The sequence below is a fragment of the Pteropus vampyrus genome, unplaced genomic scaffold (genome assembly GCF_000151845.1).
Source record: "Pteropus vampyrus isolate Shadow unplaced genomic scaffold, Pvam_2.0 Scaffold25, whole genome shotgun sequence".
Classification (NCBI taxonomy): Eukaryota; Metazoa; Chordata; class Mammalia; order Chiroptera; family Pteropodidae; genus Pteropus; species Pteropus vampyrus.
In genome coordinates this window covers 10,145,618-10,161,783 of record NW_011888806.1, presented here as the reverse complement: position 1 = coordinate 10,161,783, position 16,166 = coordinate 10,145,618, and positions in this window count along the sequence as shown.

The following is a 16,166-nucleotide window of genomic DNA, read 5'->3' as shown; positions in this document are numbered from 1 at the left end:
AACATATTTTTAACTCTTTACCAACCTCTTGTAACTCTGAAAACATAAAAAGGTAGAATAAAATCCTTCTCTACTTATAAATAATTGCATTCCTAGAAAATTCAGTATATATATGAAAACCATGATAAAATATAAAAGTTTGTCATGTGAAATATTTGAAAGTTGCACTGAGCACAAGACAGTTTTTCATTGTATGGGGCTGTCCCACACACTGCACAACATCCAGCCTTCTTCATCCCAGCCATTTCAAGGCCAGTCGAATGCCCAATCATTGTAACACCGTAAAAAAACAATCAATCAATCAATCAATCAATCAATAAAAGCTCCAAAACATCTACTGGGGGAGTATGGCATATCCCCTCCCATTGAGAATCACCAATCTCATGATGCCTAGAACCAAACTTAAATGTTATATCTCTTACATCCTGTTGAGAAAAAAAGAAAGGATAAAATCTTTAGAGAAGAATAAAAGAAAAAGGAAAGGCCTTGACTCAGAGCACAATTTTGTGTAGCTCGCTGTGACTAAATGCTACACTAGAATTTTAAGGCTGAATCAAGATCTGTATTATTTTCCTCTTATTTATCATATACTTGATTTCTTACTTGAATTTTGTTAGCACACTTCCCAAAGGATAGAGATAATGATCAATTTGATAAGAAAAAAGCAACTTTTAAAAAGAGAAGTATAAAATAATGCTTTTATAACACTTCTTTGCAAACTAATATGACCACAAATGCTAAATATTTGAGTTAATGATGTCTGTGATATTGATTTTTAGGTATTAAACTTTTTCCTGGCCAGGTTTCCAAATTTTCATCATCTAGATGAAATGCCTAGACAGATGCTTAAAGTTGAAGGCATCTTTATAAATAGAAATGCTCATTGTTAGGAAAGAAAAAACATACCTCTTTGTTCAACTGCTTTATGCAACTGGTTCTAATTCAGAAAAGTAAAGTACAAGTGATGAATGGTTTAACTAACATCCTACACACACACACACAAACACACACACACACACACACACACACACACACACATAATTTTGTACTTTCCAATTTTGTACAAAGTTGAAAACAATTGTGTGTGTATATGTGTGTGTTTCAGCATATCTTTAGCAGTCCATTATAAAGAAATCAGGTGTATATCTCTTACAGGCCTCACCTCTCCAGCAATCAGCTGCTGTGAGCTACTCTTCATGAAGCTGCATTATGGGTGAACAGATAAAACCTCATCTGTGCCCTTACATAAATTTCCTCCAATCTGGAGACAGGATTAAAACAGTGTTTTTTCTGCAGTTAGCACTGAGCCTATTCCTCTAATTCCAAACATTTGACTTCAGTATAACCATAGGGGAATCATTAATCTGGTTCCATCTGGAACTAGTGATTCTTGTACTTTAGCTTTGTTATTCAAAAGTACTAACAACTTAGCATTATTTGATGTACATGATAGCAGGTGTTGTGTGTGAGCTCCTTACAGCTCCTGCCAAGCACCTCGACAATACTTAGGGCAGTTCTGTCCACGAAGATAGTATCCTTATATCTTTTCAGGGCTTATGCAAAACAGTTGCTTTCTGAGAGGTTTTATTTTTTTTGTCTATTTGCACTATTTGTGCAACCTTTTTGAAAATATTGTAATATTATTTAGAAAACACCCTTCTGTTTTCTCCATATTTGGATTCATTTTCAGACATGAAAGCCTACACACAAGTCAAGTCAGTTATGAAATTGAGGAAGATGAAACTAGAGATTCATAATTTGCATTCAAGTCTATTTGTATATCTAATAGCTTCTTCCTTAAGCAGTTTTAGTACATAAAATTATATTTGAATTTCTCAAATTTGTATGTCACTAAAATGCAAGTTTCTATAAATATTATCATAGATCACCACTCTAATCATAGTAAAAAAGCTCTGCTTGAATAATTACCCTTTAAGATAAGAGCAAATGGAAACAGAATCCATTAATACTTTAGATTTTTACCTTCTGGTCATATTAACCAGAGTAATTAGATCTTTAGTCATACAATGCATATGTATACATGCAAGTTTTTTAAGTATATTATGATCAAAGAATAATAGAACTATCTACTCAAAGCATTCACACCTGTTTTTATAACTCCACATCAAGCCAAGTGTGGAGTGAAAAATGAACAGAGGCCTGAATCCATGGCTTACAGAGCCAGCAGTCAGGCTACCTCTCTAGGCAGTGAACTCTATCTCTGGTCATCCTCAAGTGAAGATTTAATTTCTTGGAGATATAGGAGAAGAAATTCCTGCATTGAGTGTGAAATTAGACTGGATAAAGCTAAAAATAAATTCATGTGCAACAAAATACATGATGCTTATTACCACGGAGAAGGGAGATGGGGTCCTCAGAAAAGCTATAAGAGCAGTGGCATGGACTGTTGTCTTTCAGTTCTCAGAATGCATTCACATTCATTTCTTTCCAGGACAACCATCCCTTTCACGTTCTCAGTCCAATTATTTCAGGTAAAACTAACTCAACTTCTGAGATCTAGGAGCAAAGCCTACCGGAGTCATAACCAAACAGTACATCCATCTCTTGGCCACATTAGTGATTTCTGGAGTGGGCACCAGGCAAAAACAGACCAATTAAGACCAATAAACTTAATTCTAAAATTTTCTTTACAGCATCAGAGAAGTGAAGTATCTCTCATGTTGAATTGGGTATTATCATGCTGTGTGAGCCTGAAAGGCCAGCTGGCAGAGCATGAAAATGAAAGCCAGTTGAGAAGTGGAGTAGAAAAGTGGATTCTGAGAATATCTTTTGAGTTCTGAAATCAGGTATATCTGTTCATTTGTATAAACCATTAAAGTCTTTTTTGTTTACTTGATAAGGCAGTTTGAGTTGGATCTTTTGTAGTCCACACACACACACAAAAAAATCCTAATAAATAAAATGAGGGTAGTGGGGATTATAGTTCTCCACTCCATCTCCAGTAGTAATGACGGTACCAAACACATAGTATAGGTGCTCAATAAATACTTGCTGAATGAATGAATAAATTCCTCTGGAGGGAGGGGTCAGGACGGGGCTTCAAGAAGTAGGAAGGACCACAGGTTGGCTCCGAAGAGAAGAGGGGTGAAGAACTGGATTTTGGTGACAGTGTGTTGGTGAGGAGATTGTGTAGGACAGGACAAGTTTCTGGCAATTATGAATGTGAAAGTTAAGGGAGATGAAGAGAGGCATAAAGAAAATGTTTAAGAGGATTTGCTCTATGGTAAGCTACATATAAGATTCCTATACAAAGAAAATAAAATCTAAGGTTCTGTTGTATATTGTTCAAGGCTTTGGAGTTAGACATATGTCTTTGAATGTGAGTTATTGCAGAGGCTGGCTTCATGTGTGCAGAGTACACTTGCCAGACTTAATGAGGATTATCCATACGTATGTAAATTCTTTAAGTAGAAATCAGATTGAAATGTATTGATAAAAACAGACATATCTTGACCTTTCATTAAGAGAAAAAAACGAAAGGATTTTTTTTTTTCTTCAAGCATTGCTTTGATTGGAAAGTTAAAATCATTTAACAAGATAATTCAAAAAGCTTACCCAATCAATTTGAATATTTATTTCAATAAATTCCAGTCAAATTTTTGGCCATCTAAGTTCATTTCTTACAGATTCTTCTTTTATATCAAATTAATGGTTTTACTTTTTTTTTAAAAGCACTACTTTACTTTTTCAAATAAAAAGAAAGAGAGGCATATTAGAAAATCGAGAAATGTGATTTATTATATATATCGACTTTGACAGTCCTACAATTTTTCATAAATTTAGAATATTTATGATTACCTTAACTCAATAATGTTTATGATAAAAAATAAAGAAAGCAATGTTTGTGACAGAACCACTACCAGGCAAACATTGAGAAGCTGCATATTTCAAATACTGCCACTTCAGCTTTTGTTCCATTGAGTTATAATTTTTTTTTCCTGAGGGAATCAAGGAATATTTTCAGCTTCTTTAAAAAGAACCAGTCTTGTTGTGATGCTAAATATGAGCATCTTTTACTTAAACTCTATGAGACATCCTCATTCAATTTGTGGGTCTGGTCATACTTGAAGGCTTGAAGCAGAATGATGAAAAATGAAAACAAATTTGAAAGCTCTCCTTGACACCAGGGACAACAACAGAGACATGCCCGTAACTCTCTCTGTGATCTTAAGTGTCTTTCTTACCTTCTTTATATCTCACTAAATCAAATTAGGTGAAGGACCTCTTTAAAGGTATTAGATCCACTCTATTACTGCAACATTAAGAGCATAACACTAGAGGTAGGAGGAGGTATGGCTGGAGTGCGATAAGGTGGGGGAAAGCCTACACACAAGTCAGTTATGAAATTGAGGAAGATGAGACTAGAGATTCATAATTTGCATTCAAGTCTATTTGTATATCTAATAGCTTCTTCCTTAAGCAGTTTTAGTACATAAAATTATATTTGAATTTCTCAAATTTGTATGTCACCAAAATGCAAGTTTCTATAAATATTATCATAGATCACCACTCTAATCATAGTAAAAAAGCTCTGCTTGAATAATTACCCTTTAAGATAAGAGCAAATGGAAACAGAATCCATTAATACTTTAGATTTTTACCTTCTGGTCATATTAACCAGAGTAATTAGATCTTTAGTCATACAATGCATATGTATACATGCAAGTTTTTTAAGTATATTATGATCAAAGAATAATAGAACTATCTACTCAAAGCATTCACAACTGTTTTTATAACTCCACATCAAGCCAAGTGTGGAGTGAAAGATGAACAGAGGCCTGAATCCATGGCTTACAGAGCCAGCAGTCAGGCTACCTCTCTAGGCAGTGAACTCTATCTCTGGTCATCCTCAAGTGAAGATTTAATTTCTTGGAGATATAGGAGAAGAAATTCCTGCATTGAGTGTGAAATTAGACTGGGTAAAGCTAAAAATAAATTCATGTGCAACAAAATACATGATGCTTATTACCACGGGGAAGGGAGATCGGGTCCTCAGAAAAGCAATAAGAACAGTGGCACGGACTGTTGTCTTTCAGTTCTCAGAATGCATTCACATTCATTTCTTTCCAGGACAACCATCCCTTTCACATTCTCAGTCCAATTATTTCAGGTAAAACTAACTCAACTTCTGGGATCTAGGAGCAAAGCCTACCGGAGTCATAACCAAACAGTACATCCATCTCTTGGCCACATTAGTGATTTCTGGAGTGGGCACCAGGCAAAAATAGACCAATTAAGACCAATAAACTTAATTCTAAAATTTTCTTTACAGCGTCAGAGAAGTGGAGTATCTGTCATGTTGAATTGGGTATTATCATGCTATGTGAGCCTGAAAGGCCAGCTGGCAGAGCATGAAAATGAAAGCCAGTTGAGAAGTGGAGTAGAAAAGTGGATTCTGAGAATACCTTTTGAGTTCTGAAATCAGGTATATCTGTTCATTTGTATAAACCATTAAAGTCTTTTTTGTTTACTTGATAAGGCAGTTTGAGTTGGATCTTTTGTAGTCCACACACACACACAAAAAAATCCTAATAAATAAAATGAGGGTAGTGGGGATTATAGTTCTCCACTCCATCTCCAGTAGTAATGACGGTACCAAACACATAGTATAGGTGCTCAATAAATACTTGCTGAATGAATGAATAAATTCCTCTGGAGGGAGGGGTCAGGACGGGGCTTCAAGAAGTAGGAAGGACCACAGGTTGGCTCCGAAGAGAAGAGGGGTGAAGAACTGGATTTTGGTGACAGTGTGTTGGTGAGGAGATTGTGTAGGACAGGACAAGTTTCTGGCAATTATGAATGTGAAAGTTAAGGGAGATGAAGAGAGGCATAAAGAAAATGTTTAAGAGGATTTGCTCTATGGTAAGCTACATATAAGATTCCTATACAAAGAAAATAAAATCTAAGGTTCTGTTGTATATTGTTCAAGGCTTTGGAGTTAGACATATGTCTTTGAATGTGAGTTATTGCAGAGGCTGGCTTCATGTGTGCAGAGTACACTTGCCAGACTTAATGAGGATTATCCATACGTATGTAAATTCTTTAAGTAGAAATCAGATTGAAATGTATTGATAAAAACAGACATATCTTGACCTTTCATTAAGAGAAAAAAACAAAAGGATTTTTTTTTTCTTCAAGCATTGCTTTGATTGGAAAGTTAAAATCATTTAACAAGATAATTCAAAAAGCTTACCCAATCAATTTGAATATTTATTTCAATAAATTCCAGTCAAATTTTTGGCCATCTAAGTTCACTTCTTACAGATTCTTCTTTTATATCAAATTAATGGTTTTACTTTTTTTTTAAAAGCACTACTTTACTTTTTCAAATAAAAAGAAAGAGAGGCATATTAGAAAATCGAGAAATGTGATTTATTATATATATCGACTTTGACAGTCCTACAATTTTTCATAAATTTAGAATATTTATGATTACCTTAACTCAATAATGTTTATGATAAAAAATAAAGAAAGCAATGTTTGTGACAGAACCACTACCAGGCAAACATTGAGAAGCTGCATATTTCAAATACTGCCACTTCAGCTTTTGTTCCATTGAGTTATAATTTTTTTTCCTGAGGGAATCAAGGAATATTTTCAGCTTCTTTAAAAAGAACCAGTCTTGTTGTGATGCTAAATATGAGCATCTTTTACTTAAACTCTATGAGACATCCTCATTCAATTTGTGGGTCTGGTCATACTTGAAGGCTTGAAGCAGAATGATGAAAAATGAAAACAAATTTGAAAGCTCTCCTTGACACCAGGGACAACAACAGAGACATGCCCGTAACTCTCTCTGTGATCTTAAGTGTCTTTCTTACCTTCTTTATATCTCACTAAATCAAATTAGGTGAAGGACCTCTTTAAAGGTATTAGATCCACTCTATTACTGCAACATTAAGAGCATAACACTAGAGGTAGGAGGAGGTATGGCTGGAGTGCGATAAGGTGGGGATAATGTTTCACTGGATGCACCACACTGTCCTTTTTATCAGTGCACTGGGGTCATTTTTAGGACAAATCTAAGTAAGCAATCTTTCCAACATGGAAAGCCTGGAGCTCCTCTGCTCAATATGGTAAGCACTAGCCATATGTGGCAATTGAGCGCTAAAATGTGGCTAGACCAAATTATAATGAACCATGTAAGTGTAGAATACACATTGTATTTTAAAAACCTAGTACCAAAAAAATGTAAAGTATCTCAGTAATTTTAATATTGATAGCATATTGCAATTAAAATACTTTAGATATAGAGTTAAATAAAATATACTATTAAAATTAATTTTACCTTTTTGCTTTTTAAAGTAGCTTCAAGATCATTTTAAATTATATAAGTAGCTCACCTTTACAACTCTTGTTATATTTTTATTGGACAATGATAGCTTAGAGCATAAACTATGTGAGAGAGAAGAAAAAGATGAAATGAGCATACAACAGAAAAAGAAGATGATCCAAAAATAGATCAGGAAAGAGGCACTGCCATTAAACACATCTAAAAAATTAATTCCTCAGTGGGAGGGAATTATAAAGTAAGAAGCCCACTGTGGTTGGCCTAACTAACTTAATTGTGTGTATGGTTCTCAGTCTGTGAAGTGAATTTATTCATTCTAAATAAATTCTTTTGTTGTCACCTTCAAAAATTCCTCCTTCAAGTGTTGTCATAGATGGATAGATAGATGGATGAGAGACAGCGAGAGATAAATGGATGGATGGATGGATGGATAGATGGATGGATGGATGGATGGATGGATGGATGGATGGATGGATGGATGGATGGATAGATGGATGAATGGATAGACAGACAGGGAAACAAACAAAAACTTTGTTCTTTGGATAATGAATAAACACTAAAATTCAATTGTGGGGGAGGGAATGCCCATAGTATATTATTTATAAAGACTTTTTTTCCTAAGGCCCAAAGATCTTGTGGCTAATTATGACTGAATATTTATTATATGCCAGGCACTGCTTTCAACATTCTAAGAGGACTAACTCATTTAAATTCAAAACCACTCTATATGGTAAATAGTATTATCATCAATACCCACTTTAAAATGAGGAGACTAAAGCTCAGAAAGTTGTCACTTACCAGCAGTCAGGCTGCTAGCAAACAGCGGAGCTCAGATTGAACTCAAATAATATGTCTATACAATCCATGCTTCTGGTCACTGCACAATTCTGCCTCACCTAAAGACGAATTCAAATTAAGTCAAAAGGTTCTTACTTAGCCTACAGTTTTTCCTCAGTATTAATGTGCTTTATTATTAATTACTAATATAAAATCTCTACTTTTGGAATATGAGTAGTTTGAGGACAAGAACCACAGCTATAACCTGCAGCCAATATAGTTTTATCAATTGTTTCATTCAAAAAACCCGGTAATGAACACCTAATATATAGTAGGTGCCCTAAGAGGCACTGGGAGTATAAGATAAGGAAAACAGTCTCTGGCTTTAATGTCCTTACAGTTTGAGGTGGTTCCTTAGTTTTAACACAATATGACAAATGCTGTTCTAGTGGTACAAATCTCATGCAATGAGGACACAGAGAAAGAAACAATTAATTCTGCTTAGCAATATTATAAAATAATAAAAACTTGATAACAACTTAAAGATTCACTTACTTTAAATTTTCCATAATATATATAAAATTATAGAGTTTCTACAAAAAAAAAATCACTTACACGAGATGTAAAGGAGTGTGGGGAACTATAACCTTGGAAACATGATGCAGCTAAGAAATTCTTTTATGGCATCTGTTGCTAATACATAAATATATAATATATTCTCATACAGACATAAAAATTATTTTCGCATCTTACAATCACATCATGTACAAAGTTACTGCTAAACTATCATTACTTTACCACTGTGTTGGAAATTTTAATGATATGCCCTAGAATCAGATAAGTTTCTGACATTCCTTCTTTTTCTTCCTTTTTTCCCAGTAATGGAGAGGTCTAACTTGCTGAAAATAGTAAGCTACCACAAAGACATGACAGCACAACAGAAAATCTCTTTTAGTCCCAAAGCCCATATTAGTGCACTGAAACCAGAATATTGTTAACAGTTGACTTATTCTTTATAATAAATGTCCTTGAATCAATTTTTGTTTTTCACAGAAATAAAACATTACGATAAGCTTTCTAATTGCACAAGGTGTTATTTGATGTGTGACAGATGTTGCTGTTGGAAAGAAGGATTTAATGGTAGGATTTGCCCCTTTGCAGTTTCTTTGGATATATCTAATTCAATGACATTTGAGTGCCAAAAGTTCAGAGGCTTCACCATAACATGATCTATGTAAAATGATTCTACGGTGAGCTGTAATTAACCATTATTCCTTTACCATTTTTTTTTAAAAAAAAAAGTAATATCCAATAAATGTGAGAAGATTTGATTATATGCTTACATATACATAGATAATAAATATAGATTGCAAGATCAAATGTGAATCACTAGGTCAATTTTCTCAGAAAATTGTAATTTACAGAATTATGAATTAATGGTTTAGTGTATCTGACTATGTGCTTTATTAATGAAATTTTTATTTCTGATTTGCTGTTATTCCTTTAGCAGGATTAAAAAGATATCTAAAGCAATATACTGAAGGAAAAACACTAAATTTTGAGTCAAAACCTGAATACCAAAACCTAAAGTGAACTAAAAGATTATCATTAGCTTCCTAATATTAGAGCAGAAATGCAATACATGATATATTTTGTACATCGTTATATCTGTGAATATATGACATGGTATGTAGGTATGCATTATCCTGTCCTCTACTAGTAATAGCTTTTACTGATTTGCACATTGGCTTTAGATGCTTGGCTTCTGTTGAAAGACAATGTAAGAAATAGCATTAAAAATTGCAATAGTGAGAGGGATGTTGCTGAGGTTATTACCCGTTAGGGCATCCTATATAAAGTGCTATGTGATAAATGTCTTTTAGATCTTATAACCGGAAAAGCTTTACTCTGATTAGAAGCTGAAATGTTTTACTCTTACCAATCATGTTTCTCATGTCACTTTGGCTACCTGGAAGCTAACACCTCAATGTGTGACCCAAATTCATCACACAAAACACCATATTCTCCATGTTTTACTCTATAATTTCTAGTTTAAGTTATATTTTTCTTTGTTGCACTTTTTAAATTTAATCATTTACATTTCTCAATTGTATTATATAAAAGTGGAGTATAAATAAACTTATATATTGTGTTACTAATCAGTATGACCTTGAACAAATCTCTTAATCTCTAAGTTTTTATTTTTTCACTTATGAAATAAAGATAATACTCATAGGATGTTGTAAAACTCAAAATAGATGATTTTTACAGTGTTTATGGGTCATCTTACAAATACTAGGGCTTATTATCTGCCCAAAGAGAGCAGCACTTAAATTTGTATTAGCTCTGTAACCTCAGAATACCTGCTACTGTTTTGGAGTCTCTTAAATCTTTCTTTTGTAAAACTATTCCTCCTCCTCCATCGCTGTCCAGCTCCAGAGGTGTACACATGACTAAGCCCTGGCTAAAAAGCATCCCATGCATTTGGCCATAGTCATTAGTTCCATCTGGGCATATGACCCAAGCTAGAACAAGGAAAGTCATACCTGAGATTTGCTGGAGCATAGGGAATGAAGAATTTTAGAGAAAAATACATAAGATATCTTTCCCAACATTTGGCATAAAATACAGAAATTTTTCTGCATTCCCAAGCATTTCTCCGAAGTTGTCCACAATGAGATGATCTAAGTTTAGAGCTACTAAAAGGACATTCTTTTATACTTTTTACACTTTGTAGGGAGAGTATAGTGTAGAATAAAACCAAACTGATGCAAAGGAAAAATTAAGAGAGACAGAGATCAAGTATTCTAATCACAAAATTTGAGTCCCTGGATTCGCTCATGTCTGAAACCCTTTGCACCCTTACAGCATCATGTGAGTTATCATCATTATCTCTCTAATTCACAATTTTATTTCTGGCAAATTAACAGGACAGCAGAAATCTACTTGATCATCCTATAATACTATTTTAAAATATGTCTAATCGGTATAGAAAATTCAAACTCATTGGCCAGGATATTTTAAACTAAGCCACCACACCTATGAGTAAAAAGTCTGGATTTGTGAGAAGGAAAATCCACTATAATTGTAATACGTGAATCTAGACTTTCTGAGAAGTAGGTGCTAAAATGGGTTGAAACATTTAAGGATTTCATTAAGAAAAACTCCTATGTGAGAAAAAATGGGGAGGGAGCTGGGAAAGTCTATTCATTTGGCTATAATACAAGTCAGACCTTGGAAAGGAAAACTGGATGAACACACTGAAAACACAGTAGACTACAGTGGAGTCTAAAAGGTTCAACAAGGCCATTAGGCAGACCTCAAACTTAAAGTTGGGCTGGCTCTCCCAAGACCAGACCTGCCTTAGTATCTCTGTCCCAGTCAGTCATGTCCTGGGCTCAAATTTAACAGTGGATTTCAGAATGAGTAGCCAGAATACTTGGTCAACTACACTCCTCATAGTTTGAGGTCTGCAAGGCACATTGTCATGGCTGACACCTACAGTGAGCTCTTAGGGCACAGATAATATAACTGAGGTTAAGGCAGCAGATAAATACTAAATTAAAGGAAGAATGGCAGGAACTAAGTCAATTTTTTTTTCTTTCTGATAATTCAGAAACAAGAAATACTGATGGCTTCATATGGATTCCTGGTCCTGGGTACTATACACAATTGGTTATAAGACTTATAGCCTTTGCCTAACTTTTTCAGATGGCTCCTGAGTAAAAAGAGGTTCCCAGACCCAATTCCAATGTGTGTGTGTGAAGGCTTCCCCACAACAACAAGCAATTCCTGAACACCAGCGGAGTGTCCGAGAATCCAATTCAATTCTGACACTGTCTACCAGGAAATAGATTCAGATTCCACAGGTTAAGGGCTCAATTCCACAAGAAGGGCCTCCACTTCAGATGCCAGTCAAAAGCCCAGGTCATGAACTGTGTTCTTAATTGACCGACTACAAATTGGAGGTTCCAACAACTCCCTCCAACTCAGGATGCCAATTGCAAGTCCAGGTTGTTGCCTGTACTTCTGACTGACTGGCTGGCTATAAATCAAAGGTTTCTACGAACCCCTCTTTGAGTTCGATTAATTTGCTAGAATGGCTCACAGAACTCAAGAAAACTTGTTTAATCAGTAGATTATTGATTTATTACAAAAGATATTAAAAGATATGAATCAACAGCCAGCTAAAGAGATAAATAAGATGAGGTCCCAAATGAAAGAGCTCTGTCCTTATGAGGTTTGGGGCCCAGCATGTTGGCACATGGAAGCATTCTGGTTCCCCAATATGGAAGCTTTCAGAAAAAGTCCAATAAGCGAGCTGTCCTTTTGGGTTTTTATGGAGGCTTCATTATATAGTCATGATTGACTAAGTCATTGGCCATTGGCAATTAATTCAACCTCAAGCTCCTCTTTCCCCTCAAATATCAGGGAGTGGGACTGATAGTTCCAATCCTCTAACTACATGGTTGGTTCCTACTGGTAACCAGTCCCCACCCTTGGGTGGGGTCCTAAAGTAGGCTCATTAAAATAACAAGAGATACCATTGTTGTTCTCATCACTTAGGAAATTTCAAAAGGTTTGGGAGCCATGAGCTAGGAACCATGGCTGTAGAGCAAATATAGCTAAGAAATATATATTTCAGCCATGTGAATGACCTAGGGAAAGAGTGAAGAAACAAATCAAGTCACTATACTGAAGCTAACAAATGACTTAAATCAGAATGGGTTGAAACATGAGGAATCAATTTTATCTTACTTTAACTAGCCTAAGAACTTAAACTCTAAACTTTTCAGTTGTGCATTAAAGCTTGGATGTACATAAATCCTACAGATAACCTTGTGAAGAATGTGGGAAAAAATGCTCCATTTTCCAGACCACCAGACATATAGAAGACTATCATCTCAGACCAATCCAGAAACTGAGAATACAGGACTTTTCTTCTCAAGAATGTGCTTTTTTACAAGCCCATGAAACAGAGATCAAAAGGATGATTGCCAGAGGGAAGAGGGATGGGAGATGGGTGAAAAAGGTGAAGGGGAACATAGTCAATAATATCGTGACAATCACTAGAATTAGTGTGGTGATCACATTATTAGGTATAAAAATGGCATATCAATATTGTACACCTGAAACTAATAGAACTAATATGATATTGTATACCAAGTATACTTAAATTTTTTTTAAGTTTTAAAAATGCTGTTTACCATAAAAATCCTCAACTTTTCTTTTTATTCAGAACACTCTGGGTATTCCCAAGTTGCACTTCGCTTAAGACTCTTGAATAAAACTTTGTCATTTAATTCTAGTGAAGCCTCCTGATTCATTTATGCTCAGTTGACAAACCAAATATATATATTTTTTATAAATATACATACATATTTCTTATGAATATATATATTTCTTATAAATCATATCACACTCAGTATACTATCTGACTGATATAGGAAAGAGTGGTACAAACTTTAAGGCAGAAAAGCAAGACAATCAGTGAATACTCTCAAATCTCCTCTTGCAATTTACTGTCCCTAGGAAAATTGCACCCTAAGCCTGAATGCAAATATTCTAGGACCGTTTTCTTGGACTCCAGACTTCCATTGCTCTTGATGTTTAATTCATTGACTCTTTTTGTGCTAATGCTCTCACTAATGCCTGCTGTTTCATGCCGCTTCTATATCACCCATTAGGTGTGATGCTTTCTTATTATCATATACTATAGAGAAAGCATTTTACCACTGTTTAAAACTCTTATAATGATCTCCTTATATTAAATTTTAAAGTTGAGTATTGGCCATTTGATCCTGCCACTTTAAGCTCCACTTAAAAAGGAACGAAGCACAAACTTTTCAGAGGAAGATAATCTGTAAGCAGAAAAAGGTAAATCTATAAAAATCTTGTTTTCACAGAATCTTGAATGTACAACATAATCTTGAACGTACAACATAACCTCCAGATGTTGAAAGTCCTAGTTTCAAACTATCTCAGTAGCCAGAGAGTAAGAGTAGTGCTGTGGTTAAGGGCTACCTGGATTCAACTCTTTGAATAAGAAAATAGGAATAGTGATATTACCTACTTCCTAGAATGGTTTATGTGAGTTAAACAAGAAAATCCTATGCAGGAGTTTGGCATGATCTTGGCACATTGTATTCAATGCTCATCTGCTTTTGTTTTTGTCTAAAGCACTCCGCAGTATGAGACCTAGCATTTGGTAGAAGTTAGCTATTATTGTCTGCATAAGAATATGTGTAATTGTCAGGCCATATTTGCTGATTCGGAATTATAAAACTATAGTCTCCATATTAAGTCATTTTTGAAGATAGAGTCCAACCATTTATTCTATCAATTGTAGTTGATTAATAAAAAGATCCATTAGGTCTGGAAGCAAGGAGCTAGCAGATATCCCGTGGTGGATGAACTTGCAGAAATTTAATAGCCAGCTGCAAGGGGAAGCGCTAATTAGATAGTCAAAAAGGAGTTTTTAGTTAGTCACAAGGATTCCTTCAAAGTGTGTCCAAGTTGTCACAAATGTCAGGCTTTCCTTCTTCCTCGTGGCTGAATAGTATTCCATTGTGTATATATATCACACCTTCATATCCATTCATCTGTTGATGGAAACTTAGGTTGTTTCTATATCTTGTCTATTGTGAATAGTGCTTCAATGAACATGGGATGCAGATATCTCTACAAGATTCTGATTTCAATTTCTTTGGATATATACCCAGAAGTGGAATTGCTGCATTATATGGCAGCTTTATTTTTAATTTTTTGAGGAATCCCCATACTGTTTTCCATAATGGCTGCACCAATTTACATTTCTACCAACAGTGCACAATGGCTGCCTTTTCTCCACATCCTCACCAACATTGTTTTTCTTCTTCTTCTTCTTCTTTTTTTTTTTTTGATGATAGCCATTCTAACAGGTGTAAGGTGATATTTCATTGTGATTTTGACTTTCATTTCCCTGATGATTAATCATGTCCAGCACCTTTTTCATGTGCCTGTTGGCCATTTGTATGTCTTCTTTGGAAAATTATCTATTCAGTTCTTCTGCCCATTTTTTAATTGGATTGTTTGTTTCCTTGTTTGTTTTACTATTGAGTTGTATGAGTTCTTTATATATGTTGGATGTTAACCGTTTATCAGATATATTTTCTGCCTTTCTTCAGGTTGCCTTTTCATTTTGTTAATTGTTTCTTTTGCTGTGTAGAAGCTTTTTTAATTTGATGTAGTAACACTTGTTTATTTTTGCTTTTATTGCTTGTGCTTTTGGTGTCATATCCAAAAAAATCATTGCCAAGATCACTGTCAAGGAGTTCTTTCCCTGTGTTTTCTCCTAAGACTTATACAGTTTCAAATGTTATGTTTAAGTCTTTCATCCATTTTGAGTTTATTTTTGTTCGTGATGGGAAATAGGGGTCCAATTTCACTTTTCTTGCATGTTGAATTCCTTTACAGTTTCCCCAACACCATTTATTGAAATGATTATCCTTTTCCCATTGAGTATTCTTGGCTTCCTTGTCAAATATTAGTTGATCATATACATGAGGTTTATTTCTGGGCTCATGATTCTGTTCAATTGGTCGACATGCTTATTTTTAGGCCACAACCACACTGTTTTGATTACTATAGCTTTCTAATATAGTTTTAAGTCAGGAAGTTTGATGCCTTGAGCTTTGTTCTTCTTTCTCAGGATTGTGTTGGCTATTTGAGGTCTTTTGAGTTCTCCTATGAGAAACTATAAAACGGTGTTATTACACAATGCAGATTTTGATAATTATAAGGAAAAGATAAGTGTTGTAAATCTCTGATGATTTGTTTTCTTCAGTAAAGAAGAAAACAAATAATCAATAGGAAACAGGTAGTAAGCAGGCATTATATTTATAATCAATAGGAAACAGGTAGTAAGCAGGCATTATATTTGGAGTAGAACATACCTACTATAATCTGATAAGAAAAGTTATAGATTTAACATCATTCCAGAGTCAGCTATTCTACCCATACGAAATATAGTTGAGACCTGGAGTTAACTAGTCCACATGTTTCAAAATCATTTACTAGCTATAAATTTCTCTTATCT